This window comes from Tachypleus tridentatus, chromosome 2 (assembly GCF_004210375.1).
Source record: "Tachypleus tridentatus isolate NWPU-2018 chromosome 2, ASM421037v1, whole genome shotgun sequence".
NCBI lineage: Eukaryota > Metazoa > Arthropoda > Merostomata > Xiphosura > Limulidae > Tachypleus > Tachypleus tridentatus.
The window spans coordinates 124,431,771-124,442,971 of record NC_134826.1 but is presented as its reverse complement, the minus strand read 5'-3'; the positions used below and the strand labels follow the sequence as shown (position 1 = coordinate 124,442,971).

The following is an 11,201-nucleotide window of genomic DNA, read 5'->3' as shown; positions in this document are numbered from 1 at the left end:
CACTGCAAAGACGTTTTAGTAAATCATGATCACGAGAAACTCATTTGAAGAAAAAATGCATTATAAAGACGGCTTGAAGAAAGACGGTTAACCTGAAAATAACCTAAGAAACTTTTAATACCCATTCCAGCTGTCTTTGTAATGCATAGGTAAGTAAAATTCTAAATGATTAATAACATGTCATTGTATTTCTATGCCGTAAACTATAAATTGCCAGCTTTCTTGTAGCTGATAAACAAACGTATAATTATTTGAAAATGTTAATAAATAAAAATATGTAACTCATCTTATGGAACAATATATTCTACTTAAGCAAAAGTCTTCATAAAATTTCAACAGATGGCGCTTACAAACGAGATAACATCGCACTTCCTTTTAGTGACGTATGTCTAATTTCCTGTATGCGATCTCGTTCCCAAGCGAACGCGTTTATACTCTCCAGCAAGAAAGGTTCGCGTCTGTCGTTACGTGTTCATTACATTGTTATTGAGTATTGAGTAATTAAAAGTTGAAAACAGTTGATTGAGTGCAATGTTTGTGGTTTGAATGATACAACTGTGACGACCGCTACTATACAGATATAAAATCGTAAGCCCTTACGACTTCTTATATAAGGTAATCGAGCTAAACTTAGTGTCAACATACAAAACCTGTTTCCCAATTGACGAGATTAAAAAGAAGCTTTAATCTAAGCAGTACCAAGAGCGTGTGTGGTGGTTGATCGTCGTCCACGTAGTTAAACCTGGTGTCGTGTAAGTACAGAGCGAGTGTCTTGTTCGTTTGGTTTTAAATTTGTCTTATTTGTTGTAACGACTACGCTAAAGGATTACTTATCTTGATTATTGTAAATATTATCACTAAGGATTATAATTGAACAATGAGATTTTGTTATATGTAAATAAACTGCTTGATTTAAAACGTTTGTAATAAATGCCTTTTCAGTTTCAAATACTTTTCATGTCATATTTTTGATAGTATCGTAATGTAGGCAGGCTTGTGACACGTTAGTTCACCTTACGGCTTTTTTCATAATCCATATAGACATGATGTAACGAATTCAGGGGAAAATTTAGGTGTGTAATATTACTTGTGGTAGTTTGAAGTCAACGTATTAGTTTAGGATTGGAACTATGAGGTAAGTTATTTTCAAAATTGTAAGTTTAAAACTGTGTTATAGACAGAACGAGGAATCAGAAGGTTAAACTTTGACAGCTTTCTAAAGTATCAGTTGAGTTTATAAATTAACCTCACAGAAGTAACTTCCCTGTAGTACAGTTTTATTTTGGTTATACACACAGAATAAGTTAATTTTTTAAGCTCCAACCTCATACAGATTAAAAATTTTAAAAATGAAAATTATGGTGGGGGTTAAAGTTGAATCTTAATTTCTGCAAAATATATTAATTTTTAGTGGCGTAGCATATTTCGAAGTCCATCATATATCAATAGTTTAATAACTACGGAGTAGCCAGAGTGTTATGCGGAACAAAAAATAAAACAAAAACGTGGACATTTCAACAATCTCAAAAAATGCTTTCGTCTCGCCTATGTCTTGAATTTGCACCAATGCAGATAGTAATATCATTTATATATTATTAGTATGATATATTGCAAGGGGGAGTAATAGAAGCGTATTTTTACATTTTAGGGACATGTAAATCATATAACATTTCAGTAGTTGTGTTAGTCAAGTGACTCGTTTCCGCCTAACTCAGGAGTGGCTGTGATTTCTGAAACGATAACGTAAAGCGAATTTAAATATTTTAGAAATATTGTAAAATGATTTTTCTGTACAATAAATCGGTATGATATCACAATGAGACTGATGGTAGCTATAATTACGTTGTTTATTGGTTTATTTTGGGGTTTAATACAAATACTCTGTAACTTAACAATACGGTTGTACGTCACTGTTACGTCAATGACCACTTTTGTGTGATGTATGTGTTTGTTTGTTTTCGAATTTCATGCACAGCTACGCGCGGGCTATCTGCGCTAGGCGTTCCTAGTTAAGAAGTGTACGACTAGAGGGAAGGCAGCTAATAACACCACTCATCGCCAAGTATTACCCTACTCTTTCACCAATGAATAGTTGGATTGAGCATAACGGCTGAAAGGGCGAGTGTGTTTGGTGTGAAGGGGATTCAAACCCGCAACCCTCAGATTACGTGTCGAGCGCCCTGATCATCTGGCCTTTTTAGGCTTCATGTGATGTAATGCAACATTAATTACATACTAATGGATTTAGCATCGCCAGCTTACTTTGTTCGGACAATAACTTGTTTTCGTAACGAGATTTACTCTTAATCGTAAATCATTTATACTACAGAGGATATATTTAAACAACATACTTAAGTCTTTTAATTTTCTTGTGATGTGTAGATTTACCTAGTATTAAGTAATAAAATAATAATAAAAAAACTTACAAAGACGCTTTTCGTGTACTTCATGTTTTTGACTTCGTATGTTGATACTTTCCCAATTGGGCAAAAATGCACATATACGTATGCAAACATGAGAGCAACACCATATATGTAGTATAGTCATACTGTGCATATACAACGAGAGTGGTTCATGGACAACCATTTCATATCGGGAAACGCCGTATTTTATATAGATAAGCTGTAGATATACAAACAAGATTGCTAATAGATTATCATTTTGTATAAGGAACACGATGTATATAGAAGAGTCAAGCTGTAGATATACGAAAGGTTGGTTGATGGACCTCCCATTTCATATCAAGAAGGGCTGTGTATAATAAGGATGTATATGCATACACACACAAAGTTGCTAATAGATACCCAATTCATGTAAGAGAAATGCAGTTTATATAGTACGGTTAAGCCGTTTAAAGAATATTCAGTAATTTATCTAAAAGGACAGGTAGTGTAACAAGTGTCGGTGTTTTGGCTATTTGAGATTTGTGGGTGTATTTACTGAAATTAATCTGGTTCGAATATGATGCAGAAATACATTGTGATTTATCCAAAATTTTCATGCACTGGTATCTTATCATAATTTAAATTGTTACTCTAATCTGTTTCTTTGAGAGAGTGTGGTAACTACCAATGCCACTAATTCCGTTGCTTTTTGCATTTATAAGCTTTACAATTTGAGGAATAGTGCTAGCTCGAAACGTCATCCTCTTAAAATAAACTTTAAACTTTTTGCGATTTTTTAAAGCTGTTTTTTTTTTATTTCGATATATTTGTCGCCTGTGCGGTTAATTGGATTTTTTTAAAAATTACAATTGGACCAAGCACGCACACAACGGCAAAGTCGCGTAACACAAGTGACGGAAGGCCTCCACTACAGTTCAAAAATTAGCAGGTTCAGGGAACGTCCACTGTAAGTCCTCCCGTATATGTGAAGGGTTAGTAGGGCGGAAATTACGGTGTCCCGTTTATTCTGAATGGAGTTTCCCATGAAGGGCAAGCAGGTTTTCGTCATTTCTTTCACCACAACCCCCTACTGACATTCGATTCAAGCGCTAATGGCTTTCTGTTTATGTTAGGTGTAAATGCATTTCCTGTCTGTTACAAAACAGCAGCTGGTCATTAATACAGCCGTCTCTGTTTCATTGCAACAAGCGTTCCAAAAAACAAATACGTTTCTTACGTTTGGTTTGAAATTAATGTACTAAGTAATATTTTAAAATCCAAGAAAAAAACTTGTGGAATGTAAAAATTAATCTTTTCAAAAGCTATTGAATAATGAATCACTGGAAAAATAAAACATCCGAAGATATGACATCATCACCTCAAGGATCGCTGAATATGGGAAAAAAGTCATGAAATTTACATTTATTTATTTTTCCTTTTCTAAGGATTCTTCGCTTATTAAGCTTTCGCGTGTATTCTGTTTTGCATATTTCAATAAATAAGTGGTTTTCTGAAATACAAACAATAATATTATGACGACAGACGAAACTCTAGTGTTTTTTGTGGCCTTGGTGCAGTCTCATTTATTGGGCTTCTCAAATATTAGTTCTGTTTTATAGATAATATAAAATGGGCAATTTAATTAAAAATAAGGACAGACAGAATTTATTAAAAATGGAAATCACGTAATAATTAAAATACGGTTATCAGAACTGTTGTGAGCCCCGATGCAGTGTACCTTTTCACACACCCCGTCTCCGTAACGCCGGTACATTTATGGAGATTTATTCAGCGTTTTAAGGTCAATAATATGACAGCTGTTTAATAGTAATTTACCTTGTAATGTGAGAGGAAAACAGCAAAGGAGCAAAAGAGTTTTATATTAACCGTTGAATAAAAACCACTTATTAAACCCAAAATACCAATTAAGCTAAATACATCATGCAGAAAAAGAAGGACTAATTGAGAGGGAACAGGAAGTGTACAACATGAAAACGTATTTACAGGTTCCATTATGGCCGATCTGAAATAACACACATCAAGATTGTGTAATTTATTATACAAAAAATGCGCAAAGTATAGGGTGTTAAACACAAGATAAATAATTATACAGAACAAAAGAAGTATTGAGCTATACTAACTGGTATTTACAAAGATAATTAGTGTGACACTCGCTTTTGAAATAAGGAGAGCAGGAAAGAAGTTCTGTTGTTATTCAGTATTGGACGTTCGATTGATATCGATGATTTTGTTTTTGAATAAAAGATATTTAGTTCGACGACCCGGAGGTTAAATTCAGGAATTATCACTTGACTTATGAATAAATGAAAGAAGGGCAAATAATTCGATATTTTTGGAAATTTCTACTTAAAGCCTCCATGTTTATAGACGCTCATTTTTAATTAGTGTAGTATTTAGGTAATACCAGTAACCATTATTAGATTTAAGAAGATGTGTTTTTGCAGCAACGAACACTTTCACGATTTGATAAACTTCCAACAACCGCCCAGAAAATGAAACTACAAAATTGAAAATGTAAACAATCTGTTTAAGTGAATCGTTCGTCAACTGCGATAAAACGTTTACTTGTCCGTGCACCGTTTTTGTCCATTTTGTACCAGATTCTTTCAAATTTCACCCGTGCTAAACGTGTAACACAAGTTCTAGTTTATCTACGTTCATCCCGAATGTTTTTCTTACTAAACATTTTGAAAAAAAGTTGTTGCCTTTCATTTTTTAGGACGTAATAACACACTTTTCTTAGCCAGTGTTATTTGTTAGAAAGGATATTTTGAATATTTGATTTCAATTTTGCGAAAATCGAAGCAACGGCTATCTGTGTTATCCATCTCTGATCTAGCAATGTAAAACTAGAAGAAAGGGAGATAGTCATAACCACTCACCGCCAACTCTTGGGCTATTATTTTACCAACGAATAATGGGATTGAACGACACATTATAATGCCTCGATGGCTGAAAGAAAGAGGATGTTTGGTTGGATAGGGATTCGAACCCGCAACTCTCAGTTTGAGAGTGGATCGCCCTAATCACGTGGCCATGCTGGACAACTAACAAATGGCACGCTATTTAATGAATTCCTTAGTTCTAGTCATATCCTTTTCTTTACTTATCTTATGAAAATAGAATATTATAAGCCGAACACAAATTCCATAAGTAAACAAACCTTTTATTCACAAATTAAGTTATGAATGGTTTTCAGATCTTCCTTTCGAATTTAAGACATGTTTAAAATCGAAGACCTGCTACTTTTCCGTTTTATGGGTCACATACAAATACACCTGTGGTGACTTTGCCGATTTTGATAAGACATCAGTTACATATAAACACCTACAAACATATAGAAGTTTTAATAAGACAGGTAATAAAATTCCGAATCCGTGTACCTCTTCTCCAATTTATATATGTAGCAGAAATAATAACCATAGACAGTTTTGCGAATTATAACTCCTAAACGGGCCCTACAGGGCCGGATGGTTACGGCGTTTGATTCGCAATCTGAGGGTCGCGGATTCGATTCCCCGTCGTACCAAACGTGCTCCTCCTTTCAGTCGTGGAGGGTGTTATAATGTGACATTCAATCTCACTCTTCATTGATAAAAGAGTAGCCAAAAAGTTGGCGGTAGGTGGTGATTGCTAGCTGCCTTCCCTCTAGTCTTACACTGCTAAATTAGGGACGACTAGCGCAGATAGTCCTCACGTAGCTTCGAGCGCAATTCAAATACAAACTCACAGATGATCAAACTGCATACGTCTGCTCAAAGAAACCAGATTGATTTCAAAATTAACACTCATCCTTTAACTTCAGTTCTTTTCAGCTCTTTTTGCTCTAAATGTAATAATTCTACTAATTTTTGCAATAATAATAATATATCTGAAACGTCTTTTTTTCTCTACTTCATTTTCACCCACTAATTATAAACATTATGTGCAAAGATTGAATGTTCTTTTTTCTATGTTTTGCTGTGGCATTTTTTTTCTCATTTAAATCAATATATTGCTTGTATGATTTGGGCTTATTGACTTTTTGCTTGTTTCTTTCTCGTTTAGCACAAAGCTACACGAGGGTTTATCTGTACTCTGCCCACCAGAGGTATCGAAACCCGGTTGCTGGCATTGTAACTCTGCAAACATACCATTGTGCCACTGTTGGTGGGGTTTTAAACACTCACTGTTTCAGTAGTTTTGTTATTACACAAGTGGAATCGCAAGGTTTATTGTATTTTTATTTGTTTGTTTGTAGTTAAGTGCAAAGTTACACGATGGTCTGTCAGTTGTCTGCACACCACGGGTATTGAAACCCGGTTTCTAGCGCTATAAGTCTGCAAACATACCGTTGTGCCACTAGGGGACTAGCTCATTAACTTTTGAAATTCTAGAAATTAGTAGGAAGTTCGTAATTACATATTTTCTAGAAAATCTCTCTTTCAGAAAATATAACTACCAACAACTTAGGTTTCCAATTAGAATAATAACGCCCCCCGCTAGTACAGCTGTTTGTCTCCGGATTTACAACGCTAAAATTAGGGGTTAGATTCCCCTCGGTGGGCTCCGCAGATAGCCCGATGTGGCTTTGCTATAAGAAAAAAAAACAACACACAGAATAATAACGATATTTTAACAGTTGTAAGTTTTACCAGGTTAGTGTGGAAATTTTATCCCAAAATGTTATATATATATATATATATATATATATATATATACATATCTTTATTTATTTTTTACCTAGTTCTTTGTCTTATATTTCCGTGACATCAAACATGCTCGCCCTTTCAGCCGTAAGGGCGTTAGAAAGTGCGATCAGTCCCACTATCCGTTGGTAAAAGAGTAGCCCAAGAGCTGGTGGTGGGTGGCGATGACTAGCTGCCTTCCCTTTAGTCTCACACTACTAAATTAGGAACGGCTAGCGCAGATAGCCCTCGTGTAGCTTTGCACGAAATTCAAAACAAACTAATATTTGTCTTATTCCGGTGATGTACGCATTTAAAATAGTCTTATGTTCTTGGCGAAATGAGAAATACGTTACCAAGCGATTATCAATATACAAAAAGAGCTAACACAAGTGCATGTGAACATGTAAAAATAAATACATTTATGAAAGAAAACAACCACGTTGAGTAACTTCAATCGAACACGTAGAGTTTTAAAATATATAAAACTGGTTAGCTGTTTTAATTTTTCAAATAAAACCACAGAACTTTCCACCTTTACATTTCCAACACTTATTAAATGTCAAAACGTGCCATTACGTAACCAATTGGATAAGAACTTCAGTTGTTATCTAATATAAAACATTTCATTATGTAACAAATTAGGGCATAGTGTTAGTGAAAGTTATCTGCTATTTTGATTTAGAAAGTAGCGTAATCTTTGTTAGGTTCATTCTCACACAACGAATTTCTCATTTCGAAAATAATGATATTTTTTCGTTATTTGCATGTGGTCAGTCAGTTTCTTTTCTTCGGATTGTGGGGGAAGGTGTACTGGTCGAACTTCAAGAAGAGTTTGTTAATAAAAAGTAAATTGATACTTTTCGAAGGAAATACTCTAATAAGTGGTATGTAAAAAAATCAAAATTAACGAAATGGAAAGGGTATATCCTTGTTTGTTTGTTTTAGAATTTCGCACAAAGCTACTCGAGGGCTATCTGTGTTAGCCGTCCCTAATTTGGCAGTGTAAGACTAGAGGGAAGGCAGCTAGTCATCACCACCCACCGCCAACTCTTGGGCTACTCTTTTACCAACGAATAGTGGGATTGATCGTAACATTATAACGCCCCCACGGCTGGGAGGGCGAGCATGTTTGGCGCGACGCGGGCGCGAACTCGCGGATTACGAGTCGCACGCCTTACGCGCTAGGCCATGCCAGGCCCAGGGTATATGCGTGGGCTGTAACAAACTGAACACGTGCATCGTAAAACGATAGGGTAGTGCAAGTGCATACTTTATCATAGAGAAGCGGTCTATCTGAGACTGTCACATGCTTTCGTTAAGTGCTAGAAGGTATTTTTACATAAATATTGTTTATGTTATAATATTTATTTTCCTGTAAGTTTGGCGCAATTTGAACTAGAAATGGTCCTCTGCTGGAAAAAGTGGTGTTTATATTCAATTTCTTTTTTTAAATTTGCGCAACGCTACACGAGGGCTATCCGACCATAATTTATATAAAACTAGAAGGAAGGCCACGCGCCCACCACGAACTCCTGGACCACTCTTTTTACCAACGAACAGTGGGATTGATCGTAATTTTATAACACCCCCTCGACATATTGGGTGTGACGTGGATTTGAACCCGTAAACCCTAAAATTAGAAGTGGAGCGCCCTAACCACCTGGCCATGCTGGGTTGGTTTTTATTGAATATATGTGTATATATATGTATATATCTTAAACTAAACTAAATAATTTGAATCTTAACAGATAATGATGTCTTACAAAGCATTACTTATGTATTTACTATATGAAAATAATTGTTTTTATTTTACGAATACAAAATACCATAGTATCATGTTTCAGTTACAACGTTTACGTATGTGTCTATTTCATATGCAGTGTCTGAGAGTGTGCGTCACAATTGGGCTGAAAACATGGATGATAAATGATTTAGAACAAAAGACCGCTTTCCTCGCAGTTGATACAACAATTTAATGAATTTGGTCGAGTGTTTTTTGAAAAAGTAATATAGGTATAAAATATATGTTACGTATTTATATTTTAAAGAAGAGAGGGGAATTTCATGAACGTTCCAGGGTATTTCACCATAATTTCTGTGTCGCACGAGCGTTCAAGTTACCGCCACATAGCCTTGTCATAACTAATAATTTCTTCACTCTTTAAAGGAAAATAAGACTACCACTCTACTACTCTCTTTGATTACTTGGCACGTGCAGAAAAAGAGGCTCAAACGCTAAGGGCACGTGGATATATATATGCTAGAAAGAAAACCCCATTGTGTGCATCAATACATTTACACATGAGAGTGTTTTACGTGTAGTAATTTTTTTTATTTTTACGTATACATTTCTGACACATTTATGGTACTTCTAATTTCGTTTTACGTAGACATTTCTGACTAATTTATAGTACTTCTAATTTCGGTTCATCAGTTACTGCTACACATAATAACTCCATAAATATTTAAAAAGTGTTTTAACACTTTAAAGTGTATTTTTAATGTATTTAAGTTAGGAATTTCAGGCTCAGAGGATTGTGAGAATGTCGTTAAAATTTAAATTTTGTCATGAATCTCTGCAGTTCTTTCTGTATGATACATAGAAATATTTTGAATTTTATGTTATAATGTAACTAACCTCTGGACATGTATTGTAAAGCTGATGATGAGTGGTTACATATTGAAAATAAATGTGTTTGTATGTCTCTCGGTATTTTTATATTTATGCCTGTTACGTTCACTGTCTGATTATCTCTTTTGATAATATTCTGTTCATCAGTTAGCTATATAATAGTAGTCATCGCTTAGTGTCTGTTTATGTTTTATCTTCTTAATGGTACATAGAAGTTCTTAATGACGAGAAACCCACTTGAAATAAAAATGTATCTTAGAACGGCTGGTATAGGTGTTAACATTTTTACTAATTAGGCAAAGAACAAATTTCGACCTTCCTTGGTCATCTTCAGGTTAATAAAGAGAGAGTTTGCAACTGACCATTGCCGGGCACATGTCTTAGGGACGAGAGTATAACGGATATGGGTTTATAGGTGGCGTTTCAGCTAGGTGTTAGGTTATTAAGTATTATAGGTATATAAAGGTGATCCTTTATATTGGTTGAATTTTGATTTTAGTTCTTGTATAAGTAGGGACTCTTTATTTTGCGTTTGTTTCCCTACTTAGCACCTGGGTGTTTTCTGTGGCTATGCTGTGTTTATTTGAAGTAGAAATATCAGTATTTTGAATTTAATTTTGTAATATATGTAAACTTTGAACATATTTTGTCAGTAATTATATATCTCTAACATTTTTGTTTTCTTTACTCGATTGGCACAGATGATCGAAGTTTGTGATATTGCAGCAAAATGACAAGGCAAAACCACTTTTTATAAATGTCAAATAGCATTTCAACTCAATGTTATGGAAACAAGGAATTTAACGGTCAATCGTGTGACCTAAAATGCGAATTATTTACATAGACTACGCTATATAATTTTTCTCAGTTGTCATTTTCAAATGAATCGCAGACTTTAAAGTGCACTAAACTGCTTAGCAAAAGCGATGAACCCTATTTGTCGATTTTTACTCGCTTCATTGTGGAATTCCTCTAACAAGAGTAAATTATAATTTCGTAGCCGCAATTGGACGGCATACCAGTTTTCAGATTATTAGCAACAAACATCCTGATCAAAGTAAGGCGCAAAACAGTTCGCCTACAATACTGGATTAATAATACGTGAAGAAGTGTTATTTTCACAAATGGTTTGATGTATTCTGCAGGCAGACAACAGATGTATACTTAGATCCAATCTCATTTTGGTATAAACGGTGAAGCATGTGTCCATGGCTGAAGTCTAATGTGATTACCAATAAGAATTGGTGGACGTATCAAACTCTTTATCCTGCAGAATGGTGTCGTTAATATTGTAGAATAAAACCACACTCTAAGACCCTTTGTGCTGTGATACGATGGCACAGTCATCTTTAATTTTCGCTTAATGGACAGTAATAACATTCACCTCCACTTTTAAAATAACGTAAACATTTTTCTTTACTCTTATTACCATTGAATAATTTGAGACATTTTCTTTATGTAAGAAGAATATAACCACCCTTCAAACTACTCACA

The 11,201-nt window shown here is 34.7% G+C and overlaps 1 protein-coding gene across 6 annotated transcripts in view; it reads left to right on the top strand.

Annotated features, from left to right (window-relative positions):
* Positions 1-411: 411 nt before the first annotated feature.
* LOC143245014 (LIM domain transcription factor LMO4-like) overlaps positions 412-11,201 on the top strand; it is a 105,657-nt gene continuing 94,867 nt past the window's right edge. For all 6 annotated transcript variants that reach the window (XM_076490760.1, XM_076490756.1, XM_076490754.1 and 3 more), the window contains exon 1: positions 412-752. The gene's annotated coding sequence lies outside the window, so the exon portion shown is untranslated. The remainder of the gene's footprint in view (positions 753-11,201) is intronic.